At 43.2% G+C, this 17,572-nt stretch overlaps 1 long non-coding RNA gene across 1 annotated transcript in view; it reads right to left on the minus strand.

Annotated features, from left to right (window-relative positions):
- Positions 1–15,075, minus strand: part of LOC133226925 (uncharacterized) — a 34,909-nt gene extending 19,834 nt beyond the window's left edge. Inside the window, exons 1-2 of the long non-coding RNA XR_009729664.1 lie at positions 14,168–15,075; positions 11,180–11,398 (exon numbers count right to left, since the gene is read on the minus strand). This is a non-coding gene — a long non-coding RNA (uncharacterized LOC133226925). The remainder of the gene's footprint in view (positions 1–11,179; positions 11,399–14,167) is intronic.
- Positions 15,076–17,572: the final 2,497 nt, after the last annotated feature.

Here is a 17,572-nt window from a genome sequence, read left to right on the forward strand (position 1 = left end):
TATTAAATAACACAAGCACTATTAATTACCATCTACAGAAAATTCATGGCAATAGTGAGAGCAGAGAGATTAATTCTAGCTCTGGGAAAAGACCTGATGGAAGAAAGGATATTTAAACTGGACCTTAGGCAGGGTTGGAATCTGATCATTGAAGATTGGTGGCAGGGCAGAATGAGATGAGCAAAGTATCTGAATGCATCGTATTTAAGGAAAGAGAAGTAATGTACGTGGTCTGAAATGTACTAGGATGCATGCATTCATGTGTTTGTGCAAACATGCACACACATGTCCATATGTGACCACTAGGCAGAGTAGGATATTAGTTTGGAGAGGGAGACTTTCGTCAGTCATAACAGTCCTGGAATACTGTGCTCAGGACTTTGAACTTTATTCTGTAGGAGATGAGGAAAAGTCACTGGAAGGTTTAGTATAAAAAGAAAAGTGACATGATCATAGTTGTTCTCCAAATAATACGTTTTTGGTGGTATTTTCCTCCCAGAGATCAAAATCGAAAGTGTGGCTCTGCTGTGAGCTAGTGTATTTCCATCAGAAACTTATCCTTTCCTCTTGCCATTCAGTGTTCGCTTGACAATTTTTCATTACATTGATTCTAAGTCAGTTATTCCCAGAGAAAAGACAGAAATTCATCATCTTTCCCTTTATGATTTTCTCCTCTGTCATCAAACACATCAGCGGGCATGAGTTTTATCATAATTCAAGTCCCGCCTTCCGCCCACCTTAATTACATGCATTTCCACTTGCTAATAATTCACTGGAGTATTAAAGATGATGGGGAAGTTAAACTTCTGTTTGCCTTGGCAGTCCTTTGGGGAGAGTTCCTATACTGGTGCACAGAATAGGAAAATATCTCACACTGCCTTTCCAGGAGCAAGAGACGTAATTTGTGTCCTTGATGTCTCAGAATTTATTCACCCGATACACCCACGGAATTCAGCATTAGAGGAGGCTTTAACGACCACTTGTTGGGATATAATGAAGGAAAAAGCACTGATAAGGGTTTCTTTATAGCAACCAAAACCAAAACCTTGCTTTCCCTTCTCCAAAACATTAGCCTTAACTCCAGTAATTTCCAATAAGAAATCAGTGAAATAAAATTTGTTGATTGATCGCTCAGAATTAGAATCCTAGGGTAAAATTCAAGTTTTCCCACTTTTTCCATGAATATTTAGCCCACTACCCCTTGAACAGCCATCAAATTTTAAAGTTAAATAATGGTCTCTAAAAAGGCTTTTCTTAAACACATATATGTGGAATCTAGAAATGGTATTGCTTGCTTGCTAAGTCTCTTCATAGATGATCTTATTTGCAAAACGGAAATAGAAACACAGGCATAGAGAATAAATGATGGACATCAAGGAGGGAAAGGAGGCTGGGATGAATTAGGAGATTAGGATTGACGTATATACACTATTGACACTCTGTATAAAATAGGGAACTAGTGAGAACTGACTGGGCAGCTCAGAGAAGTCTACTCAGTGCTCTGTGGTGACCTGAACGGGACGGAAATCCAGAAGAGAGGGGTATATGTATAGGTATAGCTGATTCACTTTGCTGTAGAGTAGAAACTAACATAACATCATGAAGCAACTATACACAAATTAAAATTAATTAAAAATAAATAACAAATAAAAAGCCTTCTCTGATTCCTGCAGGTTGGGTTAGAGATCTGCCCTTCCTCCGTGCACTTATATAGTGTCTTGTACGTCTCCTTGCTCTATGGCTCATATGCTGTTGTAATATCTAATATCTGAGTACTTATTATGCACAATGAATTTTATATATTTCATTTTATTCAGTCTTTCTCATGACCTTATGGGGGTAGATACTATGATTATCCTCACTTTAATGATAAAGAAGATGAAACAAAGCATGGTTAAGTGACTTGACCAAGATCCTACAGCCAACGTAAGTGCTAGAAGTAGAGTTTGATCTCAGGTGGTCTGACTCCAAGCCTCACTCTTACACTCTTTGACAGAATGTTATCATGATCTGTTTCTGTGTCTGCTGCCCTTCTGCTTCCTGCCTGACCCCACTCCCGCTGGGACCCCAGCGTGCATTGGTCTTTTCCACTCTCATACCCCCACTGCCCAGCCCAGAGCACAACACAAAGCAAATGGCAGGTGCTCAACCAATGAGAAGTAGCTTCATGGGGTAGCTCTTCCTGCCACAGTCACTGGTTCATATAAAATCTCTATGCTAATTCTGGTTGAAGATGTATTAAATCTACAAGGAGGAAGAAGAGGAGTCCCTCATATATGTCTCTATTAACTCAGAAATTCAGCCACAGATGCCACTTATCTATATAAGGTGACCCAACTGTGGGACAATTTCCAAGAAAAGATTGCAACAAGAAATTGAAAAAATCTTTCTCTCACCTTTCTCCCAAATAAATGTATCTCCAGTCAGATTGGACATGTGCAGTTTTCCTTGATTTTGTAAATAAAGGGGACCCATTTCTGAAACCAAGTCTGCAAAAGCAAGGATGACTCCTTTTCTCCTGCTCCATGTCCCTTCACTGCTCTCCACCCAGCCAGCAGGGACTCGGGCTTGGGATCTGGCCCACTCATATGGGTTAATCTGAAGGAAACACTGGCCAGCACTTTCTTCCTGTTGGGCCTGGAGATTCTTGCCAAATTGCACTCTAAGCTGGTGCCAGGGACCAGACATAATTTTGACACATGTATTGGGGCTTTGACACAGGCTGAGGTTTCAAGGAAACATGTATGAGCTCAGAAGGCAACTCACTTCTTGGACCTGGGGTAGAGGAAAGACAACAATTGGAGAACAGCATCTTCCAAAGAAGGCAGATAATGACAGAGTGTCTCAGAAGTGCCATCAGCTGGGCAGAGTCTGGGCCCCACTGCCTCTCCTAGGGATGCCCAGGCACTTTCCTCACAGATGTGCTGCTCCTGCAGTGAGGGTTTTATTGTTTCTTTGTGGTTGGCAGGAAACTCCATGGTCATTTCAAAGATGAGAGCAGGATTCCTCTCAGAAAGAGAGGGGTGGTTAGATCTCGAGGATGAGGTCCTCTGGGCAGGGCAGGAGTGCACTGGGAAGGAGGGCAAAGAGAGAACCCCACAGTGTGGTCTAAGTGAGAGACAGGAATTTGGGAGAGAGGAGCAAGTTGGATAGGAGAAGGGAGATGGAGATCAACATAGCAACACAAATGGGTTCTCTTTCTAGAACTTTCTAGCAGGAACATGCAAAGGACTTTTAAGAACATTGTCCAAAGGTCTATTCTGAAGCTCCAGTACTTTGGCCACCTGATGCAAAGAGCTTACCCATTGGAAAAGACCCTGATGCTCAGAAAGATTGAGGGCAGGAGAAGAGGGTGACAGAGGAGAAGATGGTTGGATGGCATCCCTGACTCAATGGACATAAGTTTGAGCAAACTCTGGGAGATGGTGAAGGATGGGGAGCCTGTCACGCTGCTGTCCATGGGCCTGCAAAGAATTGGATACAACTAAGTAACTAGACAACAACAAGCTATTTGCAGAGGGTGAGGTCATTCCCTCCATTGCCTCAAACCTTCAGGAGGCACTGGCTTCCTCTCAAGCCTTGAACCAGAGCACTCTGGGGAAGAAATTGAGATGATGCTTAATGGGGTGACCCAGAGCAGAAAAGAGGTGGTTTACATGAAAAGCAAAACAGAGAGGGGCTGTAGAATTCAGCAAAACCAGGAATTCAGATCAGAGGTAACTGGAAAACCCGAGTCACCCCCAAGAACCATCCTCTGCTCTGTGTTTCCCCTCCAGAAGTTGAACAAGGCTTCGAGACAAAAAAATCTCAGAGGCCAGCATGTCCCTGGCAGTCTAGATGATTTGGGAATATCCATGTAGCTGACATTTGAATTCAGTATGCGTATTATGATTCTTTAAAATGCTACAGTGATATTTTTTCCTTTTAATATACTATAATTTTTCTGGGAACACAGCAATTTTGATGTCATCTCTAGAGTTCCATAAACCCCAAGAGAGGATGAGTGGGAAGTGCATTTGTATTGGTTTTTTTTTTTTTTTCCCCTCTAAAAGAAGATTCACTGTTTTTAAATACAAAACTCTTAGAAGAATCTTGGTTTGTTTCTGATTCTTTGGAACAGGGATTCACTGTTAGTGAATCACTACAAGTTGTGATGCGTTCAGTGATTTACCGGTCAGCTTGAATCAATTCTGATTCATTTCACCTCTTTACTTGTGTGTGCAGTGCGGGGAACAGAGGGCATAAAGAGAGTGTTGATAAACAGAGCGGCCAGTGTTTCCACCCGGGAGAAATACTGCCACCACAAAAACGTTCTGTCCTCAGTCCTCTCTGCCATGTGGCATGTTCTTGCCTTTTGATGCTCGTTTTGATGTTCTAATTTCTTTCTCTGCAGCCTACATTCTCCATGTGTTTGGGTGGAGATGTGTTTTAATGAAGAGATGCAAGGAAATACGGGGTTTGAGGAAGAAAGCAAACACCTGAAGTCTTTTCTTAGAGTTCAGATGTTCATCAAACTTGAAGATAAATGAAAAAAGACATGATTTTCAGTTGTGCCTTCCTTTCCCTCCCAGGCCCCTGACACACACGCGTGCACTCACACACATACGACGGTTCACTAGCAGGTTGCCATTAGGCTATTTGAAGACCTTTGATAACTGCGGGAACTCTGCATAGTTGAGGTTGGGGCAGACAGGAGACAAAACACAAGAAGCATTTCAAAAACCATCTCACAATGTGATTATCAATGTGTAATATGAGCTGGGGGTTAGTTAAATAAAATGTGAAAGCCATATTAATGACCCCTTGGGGCTGTCCAACATAGCATTTCATTTTCCTTGCCAAGGAGGCAGAGAGGTAGGGCCGGCAAATAAATTATAGATGAAACCCCCATCATATGTTTATAAATACACTAACATTAGCATTTTACTTGCTCATAAATCTGCAGCAAACACTCAGGCACAAGATAGAAAGCCCTGTAAAACAATGATATATTCTTGGCTCTTGGGCATCAAGGAGCGGGGCCATTCGCTGCCGGGGCCGTTCTTCAAACACGCTCCCTCCGCTCCTGCCCCCCTCATTTAAAATCCATTTTAATTTAAAGATGCACAAGGCAGTGCTCGTGGTCCATTTAGTCATCCTAGTTATACATCATGGAGCAAGGAAAAGAAAATTGTTTCATCTAGAGATACGGTTCAATGTGGTCACCGCTGAACAGTGGAGTAATTACCATATCAGGCCCACTCAAAATGCACTCAGGGTGTTCTGTGACCTACCATTTGCTAATCTGCATAGTGAAGTATAGCTTCATAACTATAAATTGCTGACTTAATTAAAACCAGGACCTTTCTGTCATTTAATTACAGGGAGAAAGGTTATTGCTTAAATGCAATTTTCCAAATGTGATTTCTTAACAGTTATTAACTGCTTCACCATCATTTATTGTTTCAGATTTTTCAATTTGAAAATACTCCCCGTGACAGAAGTAATGACTTCATGAAAAACTCAATCTAGAGGGAGGCCAGCCAGCCCATTTGTTTCTCATAAGTGGAGCCGACAGGATACTGGAAAATGTCACCGAAGGACCCTGGGATGGCACTCACTCTCGGGGAGTAATTAAAACCCAGAAGGTTGTATCAGAAATGGGGAGAGGTTGTTTGCAGACATTTGAAATGTGGTCCCTCCCGTCCATCCTAGCTGATGCGTGTCTTTGCCTCATAAAAAGTGGTGGTGGTTGGGAGGTTGGGCTTGACTGGACTGAGGACGGCAAGGAGCAGTGTGAGCCTCAAGGAGACCAAAGAGAGCCCTGGGGGTCAGTCAGCTAGTAGGCACTGATCCGAAAGTGGACGTGCTCCTCATAGCGCCCCAGCAGATAGGACTTCTGCTGCTGCTGCTGCAAAATGAGAACCAGAAGATTAGATAGTGTAGGTAGCCGCACAATGGAGAGAAGAGTCCACGTTTTCCTTCATCTTTTGTCATCGTGTCTTCTCTGTTTCTCTGGGTTTTAAATATGTAGCCTGAGGGTTACACAAGTAAAGTAAGTAAAGAGGGTGAAGTGGACCAACCCGGGCGTTTTCGGAACACTTCTTCAAGAACAGGGTCTTTAGTTATTGTCTTAATGCTCATGTGCACTAAATGGAGATTTGTGAAGCAGGTAAACTCAACCCTTCACTCCCTCTTGTACTTCATCCCCAGCACAGGCACCAGGAATTTGTCTAAATCTGTTTTTTTCCCTCGATTTCTGACAGCTCCACACTAGAAAGTTTATGAACCAAACGTGCTTTCTGCCCAAAGGGACCTGAACATCTTGTTCATCAGTTGAGAGCTCCCTTAAATTCTACTTTTACTTTAGAAGGGGGTTAAAGTTACAATTGCTCTGATGAAGTAGTAAAGTTTCATCCCATTTCTATATATGTGAGCTGTTTCTCTTGGCTTGATTCATTGTGGCAGATACACAAAGCTGACTAATGAGGATTTCATAAAATCCTAATCAGATTATTAATAATCCTTTATGTTCTCCATCAGCACTGTGCTTTGCAGTTTTCAAAGTATCTTCATACATTTTACCAATTTCAGTTCACTTAAGCAGACATTTTAGTAATAGTATCATCTATATTTCAAAGGCATGGTTCCCACTCACATTCAATCAAAGGAAATCATTTGATCCTTAATCTAATTTTATAAGGTAGCAACAAAGGTGCTTTAAACAAGGCTACACCACATATCCTTTTTTTTGCAAGAAACAGAACATACTCAAACTTGATCAAAGTGAGTAAAAGTGAAGTTCAGCATACACATTTAGAAGCCTCAAGGAATCCAAGGACAGCAACCAAAGTACAAGCAGGCTTCAAATGAAGTAGGATGGGGAAGCTGAGACCAGAGCTGGTTTCCCTCTGGCAGCCAGCTGGCCTCCATTTCTCTCTGGTTCTCTATGGGTTTCTGCTCCTACTCCTCTCTGCGATTCCCCTTCTTCCTCCTGTCACACATGGTCCAACACGCCAGCCATCACAGCACCTCAGCTCTGCTTCATGCTTAGTAGCTCAGTCGTGTTCTTCTCTTTGCGACCCTTTGGACTGTAGCCCACCAGGCTTCTCTGTCCGTGGGATTTTTCCACGTCTCCTGTGTCTCCTTCATTGCAGGTGGATTCTTTACCACTGGGCCATTGGGAAAATCCTCAGCTCCACTTTGTACCACCAACTACCAACATCTACCTCTCTTAGTTCAAATTTCTGGAAGAGATCATCTTTTTGTCTGAATGTTTCCCCATGTAAAATATAACTTAATAGGTAGCTGAGCCTTTGGATAGGAAAATTATACAATTGTGTGTGTGTGTGTGTATACACAGCTCAAAAATAATAATCTTTATTTGAGAGCTAAGGAAACTAAACCTCAGAGTTTAAGCAACCTGTCAAGGTTCACACAACACTTAGGCAACATCTATATTCTAACCCTGATGCTGGGAAAGATTGAGGGTGGGAGGAGAAGGGGACAGCAGAGGATGAGATGGTTGGATGGCATTACTGACTCAATGGACATGAGTTCAGGTAAACTCCGAGAGTTGGTGATGGACAGGGAAGCCTGGCGTGCTGCAGTCCATGGGGTTGCAAAGAGTCGGACATGACTGAGTGACTGAACTGATATTTTCTCCAGTCAGTGCCTCTTTTCGGGGACTAGAAATAGTAAACTCATTTAAGTAGCAGATTACTATCATACATATATATACAAGTATAAGTTTTGGTTGTGTTTCACTTTAGCAATTAACACTAACACCTTTCCTCTTAACAAGTGACAAGAGCACAAATCTAAAGGAGAAATTCTGACCTTTTAAAATGAGAAAATAAATTATTTCTTCTTTTTGGTGCTTAATACAATTAAAGCTCTCATTTGTACCCTATTAGGAGAAGGCAATGGCCACCCACTCCAGTACTCTTGCCTGGAAAATCCCACGGATGGGAGAGCCTGGTGGGCTGCAGTTCATGGGGTCTGGAAGAGTCAGACACGACTGAGCAACTTCACTTTCCCTTTTCACTTTCATGCATTGGAGAAGGAAATGGCAACCCACTCCAGTGTTCTTGCCTGGAGAATTCCAGGGACCAGGGAGCCTGGTGGGCTGCTGTCTATGGAGTCGCACAGAGCTGGACACGGCTGAAATGACTTAGCAGCAGCAGCTGCAGCAGCTAATCTATTGATTATTAATATCACTTAGTCAGAAAGTTGGTGGAGGAAGTAACAATGACTAATACACATTCAAGATTTTCATTTGGATGCTGAACACTACATTTGTTAACACACCAAATGAACAACAGAGACAGACTCATTTCATTCTTGCTATGATTGCTTTATGTGGCAGCCTCACATTTTGGTCTAAAAACCTGATTCTATCTCGGGTGGAATCCGAAAGTGCCCCAGATGATTTGCTTTGAATCTGGGCAGAGGAAACAGCTCGAAACCCGTCTCCACTATCATCACCACCAGCAGCAATGAGGCAGGTGGTTTTAGAAACACATTGCCCTACATTTTATGAAATGACTGGTTATTGTAAAACCTCATCCATGATGGAATGTGAGATATACAAAGAGGCAAGGCAAGACCATTCCTGGACATGGGAGCTACTGGGTTTTCTGTTTGTTTGTGTTGTGTTGTTTTAGTAGGCACCTCACTTTGGGCCATCACACTGTGGCTTTATACAACACAATGTGATGCATACCACAACCACAATGCAACCACAACCACTGCAACTTACAAGCCAAGCCTCACACGTATAAATCATTTCTGTGCAGATCCTACAACTTCAAGATCGTTTGCTCACTCAAACCTGCTGTACTTAGACAGCTACACTGATTCTGAACATTCCCCCCGACGTGTCAGTCTGGTGTGTGTGTGCTGTTGTCATTGTAGCAGCTTGATTGAGGTATTACTCACAGACCAATTCACCCACCTAAAAGCCGATCACTTTGAGTATACTCACAGAATTAGTCAACCATCACAACCATCCATTTTAGAACATTTTCACCCTCTAGAAAGAAACTTTGTACCCCTTAGCAATAATCTTCCTGCTCCCCTCATTCCAGTTCAGTTTAGTTCAGTCGCTCAGTTGTGTCCGACTCTTTGTGACCCCGTGGACTGCAGCGCGCCAGGCCTCCCTGTCCATCACCAACTCCCAGAGTTTACTCAAACTCATGTGCATTGAGTTGGCGATTCCATCCAACCATCTCATCTTCTGTTGTCCCCTTCTCCTGCCTTTAATCTTCCCCAGCATCAGGGTCTTTTCCAATGAGTCAGTTCTTCGCATCAGGTGGCCAAAGTATTAGAGTTTCAGCTTCAGCATCAGTCCTTCCAATGAATATTCAGGACTGATTTCCTTTAGGATGCACTGGTTGGATCCCTCATCCCAGGCAACCTACAAATTTACTTTCTGTCTCTAAGGATTTGCCTATGCTGGACATTTTATATAAGTGTAACCATATAATATGTGCTCTTTTATAATGGTTTCATATAGCATCATGCTCTCAAGTACATCCATGCTGTAGCATGTATCAGCTCTTCATTTATTTTTAGGGCTGAAGAGCATACCACTGTATGGATATACCACTCTTAATCCATTCATCAGTTGATGAACATTGGGTTGTTTCTACCTTTGAGCTGTTATAAATACTACTAGGAACATTTGTGTGCAAGATTTTATATGAACATATGTTCTCAATCCTCTTGAGTATATATCTAGAAATAAGAGGGATTATATTAAAAATATACAATAAAATGTCTTGAGATTGCTTTTTTCTAACTTCCTTCCTCTTTCATTCTCTCTCTTAGCTATACAGCAGATCTCTCCATAGTTTTCCCTTCCCTCAGTCTTGAGTGCGTGTGATTTCTCTTTGTGACCCTATGGACTGTAGCCCAGCAGGCTTCCCTGTCCATGGGATTCTCCAGGTAAGAATACTGGAGCAGGTTGCCATGCCCTCCTCTAGGGGATCTTCCTGACCCAGGGATCAAACCTGTGTCTCTTGTGTCTCCTGCATTGACAGGCAGGTTCTTTACCACTAGCGCCACCTGGGAAGCCCTCACTTTTAAGCATCCCCAAAGACTGCCTAAGACTGCCAGCTCAAGGAGGCTCTTTCTTCCCCTTCACAGTGACTATTCTATTCTATTCTACTGTATTCTATTCGCTCTTCCTTATCTATTCTCTTCCTCTGAGCTGTAGTTTTCTGTCTTTCCAGTTTAAACATTGCTGCCTTGCTGGTTTCTATCACCCTCCTTTATCTGCATTAACATAGCAAAACCTGGGGCTTGTGGCTGCTCAAAGATGCATATGTGGGGATGTGCATTCGTGTGGTGGGTGCTGCTGCTGAGGGGGCAGGAAGAGGTGGGAGGTGGCAAGTGAACCAAAAACACTACAGATACTATAATTAGACTGCTTCAACCCACTGTTAACATTGGGATGTCTCTAAACACAACCCCAATTCTGAGAAAAAAAATCTTGAAAAAGTTCAAGGACCACTGAGGGGGAGAAGAGCATAGCCTGACCTTCAGTTGTTGCTTGCTCATCCTTCAGTCACGTCTGACTCTTTGTGACCCTATGGACTGTAGCCCGCCAGGGTCTTCCTTGGTCAGAGGGATTTTTCAGGTAAGAATTCTGGAGCAGGTTGCCATGCCCTTCTCCATAGGATCTTCCTGACTCAGGGATCGAACCCAGGTCTCTTGCACTGGCAGGAAGATTCTTTACCACTGAGCCACCTGGGAAGCCCAATATGACCTCCAGCGAGGTCCTAATGATGATTCTCTCCACTCATTTTTCTCAGCAGAACCAACTAAGCATGACAGCTGCTTCCTGTGTATTTCCTCTACACCTTCCCCCAAATTTCTGAATTCTTATGTGTGAATGTCTTGTATCCTAAAATAGTGATGTTGGACTAAGGCATCTCTTTCATCTGAGAAGCCAATGTCTCTGTGAAATCTGTGTTCCTGACATATAAGTGTTTTACCAGGTGAAGCCACACCCTGAATGAGCTGAACGGTAGTGCTGTGCCTTTCCTGTGTCACTAGCAGGTAAGTCCTCAGTCTTCTGTCTAGGGCAGGGGAGAGAGGTACCAGGGAGATACCAGGTCTGCTATCTCAGACAACACCTAATGCTTTTTCTTTGGGAAGAGGATGCTAAGATCTTCATCTGCCCAACATCTCTTACCTGTGTAAACCCTTCTAGTGATGTAGTGATTGACCAGAAGAAGTGGCCAAGTGACTCGAGGCCAATGAGAGTGAATTTGTGGGAATTTTTCTCAAATATAAGCTGGGAAGAAACAGCTTTTCATCTCTGGTAGCAAGCTGTCAGAATGTTAGCCTGGAGCAGCGCAAGATCACGTGTCCTGTCATTTGGAGAATCTGATCTGGAGAGTAAAGGCAGCATCTAGAGAGAGACAAAAAAGCAAAGACAGCTCTTGCTCTGGGTGGTGGAGGTCCTGGATCCGGGCTTCCCTGAGCTCAGATCCACTCTGCTTCTTTCACAGGTTGGCTCTGTGAACTAATGCCGTTCACTTCTTTGCTTAAGCCAATCCCAAACCGCAGTGTCTCAGACGGTAAAGAGTCTGCCCACAATGTGAGAGACCAGATTCAATCCCTGGGTCTGTAAGATCCCCTGGAGAAGGGAATGGCAACCCACTCCAGTATTATTGATTGGAGAATCCCATGGACAGAGAAGCCTGGCAGGCTAAATAATCCCTGGGGTTACAAAGCGTCAGACAACACTAAGCAACAAACACTTTCGCTTTCACATCACTTGCATCCAAAGAGCCTTGGTACTTGGGGACGGCATAGGAGTCAGCAGTTTGCACATGCAAAGGAGTCCGAGGTTCCGGAGACACACTGTGTTCTCTTCTGTTTGCTCGGAGGGTGTTACTATAGCTCTTTGCTCCTGTCTTGACTTTCTCTGGGAGTCTAAATAAAATATTGAATGATTGCCTATCTCCCATCTCTGCAACCTGGGCCTGGTGGTACTGGGACAGGTCTTCCATGCATAATTCACTGGCCATGCACCTTGATCAGAGACTCCTTTGTCTACAAGTTTGAAGGAATTTCTAAGTGCCACAAAATATAGATTCAGACTGCTTCTCTCGATTTTCTGACAATGTCCTTCAATATTTGCCTATTGTGTTATTATACATTAACCACAAGTTAGACTCTTAGTTTAAAGAAGGCAAAGATAGCAAAATGACTTTCGAAGACCAGGTGATTTGACAGTTCAAAGGCATTCACAGGCATGTTTGTAGTCTTTTGAAGCATCTATCCACATAGTATTGTTCTGAACTTTTTTATGCCCAAATTCCTTAATCTAAGGAATTATTTTTTAACAAGAAGGTGCTAAACCCTCTAGTTTTTAAGGAAAAGTGCAGAACCTAAACATCCACTTTCTTTTCCCCCTGAATTTCAGTGGCATGAGATAAGGCTTGGGCAAGTTTCTTTAACACCGACCTTGCCTATTGCCACTGGAACAGGATAGGAAATGGGTTCAAGCTATCCCAGCGTCTCCATTGAACTCGGAAGGTGACTATAGCCACACTCCACATCATTCTTCATTATTTGGGTGAGTCTGCACCATCCTGCAAAGTTCCTTTAAGGTCAGAAACCTGTATTCATACAGCTCAATTCTGAGGAGAGAACCTGGCATTAGAAGGCACTCGATACTATTAATGATGGCTAATATTTTCATTTTTTAAAACTTTATTTTGTATTGGGGTATAGCCAGTTAACAATGTTGTGATTGTTTCAGGTCAACAGTGAACAGTAAAGGGACTCAGCCAAACATACTCGTGTGCATTCTCCCCTCAAATCGCCTCCTATCCAGGCTGCCACGTAACATTGAACAGAGTTCCATGTGCTATACTGTATGTCCTTGTCGGTTATCCATTTTAAATATAGCAGTGAGTACATGTCCATCCCGAACTCCCTGTATCTTTATTTTTTAAGTGTTTATTTGACTGCACCAAGTTTTCGCCTTAGCTGTGGATGTCAGATCTAGTTTCCTAACCAGGGATTGAACCCAGGCCTCAGGCATGGGAGTACAGAGACTTAGCCACTGGATCACCAGGGAAGTCCCTAATGGCTTTCTTCCCTTGAGTTGCTGAATCTATCTCTGCCTTAGAATCTTTGCACTAAACATTCTTCTTCCTCCCCTGGCTCCTCCATAACATAGGTCTTCAGCTCAAATGTCACCTCCCCAAAGGAGCCTTCTAGACCACATAACAGACCACCCCCAAAGAGTGGCTTAGAACAGTAATATAATCATTTATTTGGCTTAGGATCTGAGGGGCTGGGGCTTGGCTTGGTAGTTCTCACACCGGTCTCTCAAATGGTCACTGTCCAATGGGCACCTTGAAAGCATTCTCCTTCTGTCTCCGGTGCGGGGCTGAAAGACTCAGCAAGCGAGGAGCCAGCAGTGCTGGCTGCTCCTTCTCTGTGTGGTCCCTCTGCAGATTCTCTCCATGTGGTGGCCTCGTGGAAGCTTGACTTCTTACATTCAGCCGAAGATGCCCAGGGTGTGTGTTCCAAGAAAACCCAACAGAAGCTGAGTTCCAACAGAACTCCAACAGAAGTGGAGTTCCCCTCCTGTACCCTTGATCCTTCCAAGCCATCACAGAAGCTGCCAGAGTACAAGGAGAAGGGACCTAGAAGCCCCCTCATAATGGGAGGGATGTCAACGAATTTGTGGACTTGTTTTAAAATTGCCTCATACCATAGATGAAATAGCCTCCCAAGCCCTCCATCAGCCCACTGTCTTAAAATTCTTAGCATAGTATGCAGTGCTAGCTGATATCTTTTCCGATTGGTTTGTTATTTCTCTAACCCGCAGAAGAATGCAAATTGCGGGAATAGGGGCCTCGCGTGTCTTATCCATCACTGTAACCGCTTTGTTGAGTGGAGCAGTGCCTGGCACCTGAAAGAAAAACTGAAAGTGTCAGTCACTCAGTCAAGTCAGACTGTTAACCCACGGACCACAGCCCACCAGGCTCCTCTGTCCATGGGATTTCCCAGGCAAGAACACTGGAGTGGGTTGCCATTCCCTTCTCCAGGGAATCTTCCCAACCCAGGGATCAAACCCAGGTCTCTTACACTACACGCAGATTCTTTACTGTCTGAGCCACCAGGGAAGCCCAGCACTTAGTAGACAATAAATACATACCTAATGACCAAATGAATGAAAGATAAATGCTAAGGGCTATTCTGAAGTAGATATCTCATCAAGATTGACATTTCTGGGCTTCCTTTTGGATGAAGATGGTCCCTCTTCTCGTTTTCTACTCTCTCCTTTTCACCTCCCTCCCTCCTCTCGTACAAAATAGTTACAAGACCCTGCTAAGACAGTCTTGGATCCACTGGAGCCAGCCTTCACTACTGCATTTTAACAAGCACGTTCAAACACAGTCACTTCATCCTTTGGATACAAATATCCTTCAGATATTACACAACCCTGCACCCTGCTTATTTTACAAATCGTGGATTGGCTTGGATCTGTATTTTTTTTTGCTTCCTGAATTTTTTGGTTTTGCCTTTTTCTAAGCTAGTTATCCTGAGACCTGGTCTGTTTCCATTCCGTGGAATTCATCAGTCTGCCCTTTGCAACATCTTGGTCCCTGAGATTCAGCTAGAGGCTTCACAAGCTTGAACATTCTAACTATATGTCATTGGCACCTTTGTCTCTTATCACAATCCTGATTCTATGTTCTGATAATACAACTTCATTAGTGTCTGCACCTCCTTCCCTTCCCTTTGAAATACTGTCTTGGGCTGAAATGACGAGTGATGCTCTGCGTCACATCAGTTGGCTGTCTGACAGCCTTTGTGAGTGAGCTAAACTGTGAGAAAATGAACATTTCTGACAATTTCCATTATCGTCAAATGGAGATATTTACTTGTACAAATATTAAAGGTTATTTCAAGATGTAAACTGACTTCTTTTCATTAGAGGTTTGTATAAGGTAATAATTTAAAAAAACTATCCAGACTCATTTGAATAAATTACCAATTCACTTTCTGAAAGAAAAATGCCACTTCTCCAGGCTGTGTTTTTAACTGCTTGCAATGGTAGAAGATGAAAACAAAAACCTATGAATATTTCAGAACAAGAAATGTTCATGTTCTCTTATTATTTAACATGAATCAGACAATGGGTTATTGTTCTGGAAATCAGATGAGACAGTGACATCAAAATGGGTCTTCAAAAGAGGGTAGTAGAGAAGTAGAGACTGTGGCTATATCCTCCTGAATTTCAATTCTTAGGAATTTACCCTAGTAAAAAATCAGGATGTGTGCAAATATTTATTTACAGGGATGTTCATCCCATTGTTATTTATAATGGGAAGAAAGGAAGGAAGGAAAATGTATCTAAGACTATACATTAGAGTGCATATGATACTCTGGAGCACAAATGATTAAAACTGTTATTGAAAGAAGAATTCTTAATGACTTGTGAAGATGTCCACTATATAAAAAGATGTAAAGGGAAGCTACAAAGAATATATATCTTACAACAGCATTTATGAAAAGATAAACATCTATAAAGAAAGAAAGTGAAGTCGCTCAGTTGTGTCCAACTCTTTGCAGCGCCATGGACTGTAGCCTACCAGGCTCCTCCGTCTGTGGAATTTTCGAGGCAAGAGTACTGGTGTGGGTTGCCATTCCCTTCTCCAGAGGATCTTCCCGACCCAGGGATCAAACCCAGGTCTCTTGTATTGCAGGCAGATTCTGTATCATCTGAGCCACCAGGGAAGCCCAAAGGGAAAAGCACCAGTAATCCAGTATTATTCAATCATTTGTAACTCAGTCACTGGTGATTCAGACAGTAAAGCATCTGTCTACAATGCGGGAGACCTGGGTTCAGTCCCTGGGTTGGGAAGATCCCCTGGAGAAGGAAATGGCAGCCCACTCCAGTACTGTTGCCTGGAAAATCCCATGGACAGAGGAGCCTGGTAGGCTACAATCCATGGGGTCACAAAGAGTCGGACATGACTGAGCGACTCCACTTTCTTTCCACTTTCCATGTTGGAGGCATCATTATTCTTACTTCTCTGGATCAGGTCCTATTTCCTTCAAGTACAGTAGGTAACACCCCTGGGTGACTGTGTGCATTAATGCTAGTGATGTGGGTATCAGCTAAAGGAGACACGGAGGAAGTTGGTCTGATATCTCACAGGAAGTTCTTTATGCTTCCAGGACTTGGCAACTTAATGTATTCCTTTCCAGCTATGATCTTCAATATAAACAAGTAAAATATTAATTTAAAGTGCTTCTTACAAAACTTTCAGAAGACCTTGTCTTTTTAACAAGTGAATTGGTAAGGATTAGCTCAGCCTGTGTATCACAATTCTTCCCTGCCTCTCAGCCCCCACCCTCCTCCGAGAATACCCAACGGTCACTTTCTCACTTTTAGGCAGTCCAGGGAGGGTAAACCATTCTGAAGGTTAGGGTTCTCAGCGACATCTGTCTTGCTTTACTATCCTCCGTACATTGATTCCACCTTATAGTCTAAGCTCCAGCCATGACAGAACATTCCAGGGAGTAGGAAAGCAGAAGAGGAAATGGGGTGGAGAGGCTCCTACTCTAAAAATCACAGGCAAGACTCCTGTTGCACTGAGTTGGCAGAACTTGGGCACACAGCCACCGCAGGGGAGGTTATGGGAATCTGAGAAATGGTCTTTATTCTACTTGGCTAAACTACATGTTAGGGGTTGATTTTTAAAGAAAAAACAGAAAATGGGTACTGGAGTAATAGTGCGTGAGTGCTCATTCATGTCCAACTCTGTGCCCCCATGGACTGTAGCCTGTCAGGCTTTTCTGTTCATGGAATTTTCCAGGCAAGAATACTGGAGTGGGTTGCCATTTCCTACTCCAGGGAATCTTCCCGACCCAGGGATCGAGGTCTCCTGCTTTGGCAGGCGGATTCCCAGGTAGCACCACGTGGGAAGCTCACTCCCCCAAAATGCCATACATGTGGGCATCACAGGATACCATTAAGCAGAGAACACAAATCGAGTGTAATTTTTTCAACATTTTTTACATTCATTCAACCCAGAAAGCATTCCCTGGTGCTTGTGTTTATTTGAAAATAGTCTACGTGCTGCAGAATGCCGAGATTCAGTCTCTGGGGAAGAAATAAAACAGCTGCAGCAAATAAAGCAGATGGGAATTAAGAATGCTGGAGAGTCTCCAAAATATGATCCCATTGTCCAGTAAGTGCCAACTCTACAAAGAATGTGTGCTCCAAAATAGAAACTTTATGAAACTTTGAAGCATTTGATTAATGTAAAGCTTCATGAATAATGCAAGGCTGTGCACCACGGCTTGATGTGAAGCACAGAGAGGAGAAAGATTAGCACGTTCATCTTGACTTTAAAAAAATTTCAGAAAAATTCACAAAGAGAACTCAGGCATTTGGGGGTGAGAGGTGTGACTATTAAAATGACTGCTGCTAACATGATCCTCGGGTGAGCCTCAGACCAAACACCAGCCAGCCTGCCAAGAAGATCCCCTCCAGAGGGTAGGCACAGTCTTCCCCGATAGGGGCTCCTCACGTCCAGCCTTGTATGCC

This window comes from Bos javanicus, chromosome 15 (genome assembly GCF_032452875.1).
Source record: "Bos javanicus breed banteng chromosome 15, ARS-OSU_banteng_1.0, whole genome shotgun sequence".
In the NCBI taxonomy this organism is placed as follows: domain Eukaryota; kingdom Metazoa; phylum Chordata; class Mammalia; order Artiodactyla; family Bovidae; genus Bos; species Bos javanicus.